Raw genomic sequence first — 1621 nt, forward strand, 5'->3', positions numbered from 1 at the left:
AGATAGAGACAGAAAGAAACAAACAAAAATAAAAAGAAAAAGATAGAAACAGAAATACAGATATAAATACAAAAATAAAAACAAAAGAACAAAAATAAAAACAAAAGAAAAAAAAATAAAGAAAGAGAAAGAAATAAGAGGAGACACACAAATATAGAAATAAAGAGACAAAGACAGAAAAGAAAAGAAACAGAAAAAAAAGAAAAAAAAAAAACAAAAATAAAAAAATAAAGAGAAGGAGACAGATAAATATAGAGACAAAGATATACATAAAGAAATACACAAAGACAAAGAAAGAGAGAAAAGAGACAGAAAAAAAAGATATAAAGAGAGGAGAAGGAGACAGATAAGTATAGAGATAGAGAAATGCATAAAGACAGAGACAGAGAGGAGAGACAGAAATAAAAAAAAAAGAGGAGACAGATAAATATAAAGATAAATAAATACACAAAGACAAAGAAAGACAGAAACAAAAACAAAAATATAAAAAGAAAGGAGAAGGAGACAGATAAATATAGAGATAAATAAATACATAAAGACAAGGACAGAGAGAAGTAAACATAGAATATTTATATAATTATATTATTATATTTTTTTATATTATATTATAATTATATTATTATATTTTATTTTATTATATATATATATATATATATATATATATATATATATATATATATATATGTATATATGTATATATGCAACCACAAATAAATAAATAACTATAAAGAAAAAACTAAATAAATAAAAATAAATAAATAAATGAGCTAGCAACTAAGTCTATAAATAAGAAAACAAAATAAATAAATAAATAAATAAACAAATAAACAAATAAATAAATAAATAAATAAATAAATAAATAAATAAATAAATAAATAAATAAAAATTAAAATAAATATAAAAGTTGGTTTAAGCAAACGACAAACGGAGAAAGGGCGTCAGGCTGGGGGGGCCCAAACCCTAAACCCTAAACCCTAAACCCTAAACCCTAAACCCTAAACCCTAAACCCTAAAGGGGTGTTTAATATTATTTTCTTCTCTCTCCGCAGCATTTGTTGCTGCTGAGGAGACAAAGAAAACAACAAAATATAAAAACTTTAACTAATGAGGTGTATATACACCTCACGTGTGCTGTTTATTTCTCGTGTATGTTCTGCTGCTGCTGCTGCTGCTGCTGCAGCAGATGCTGCTGCTGCTGCAGGTGCAGCAGCAGCAGCTCTGGTATAATTGGAGTGTATGTACAGCTGCTGCTGCTGCTGCTGCTGCTGCTCCGTGCTGTTTATTTGCGGTGTATGGCCACCTGCAACAGCAGCAGCAGCTGCTGCTGCATCATCATCATCAGTTGCTGCTGCTGCTGCTGCTGCTGCTGCTGAAGCAGCAGCTTCTGCTGCTGCTGCTGTTGCTGCTGCTGCTGTTACAGCAGCATCATTTCCATCGTCATCATTATCATCAGCTGCTGCTGTTTGCTGCTGCTGCCGTTGCTGCTGTTTCTGTTTGCTGCCGCTGCTGCTGCTGCTGCTGCTGCTGCTGCTGGTTGCTGCTGCTGCTGCTGCTGGTTGCTTCTGCTGCTGCTGCGGCTTCTGTTGCTGTTGCTTAAGTATTATATATATATATATATATA

Source organism: Eimeria mitis, genomic scaffold, assembly GCF_000499745.2.
Source record: "Eimeria mitis Houghton genomic scaffold, Emh_scaff437, whole genome shotgun sequence".
NCBI lineage: Eukaryota > Apicomplexa > Conoidasida > Eucoccidiorida > Eimeriidae > Eimeria > Eimeria mitis.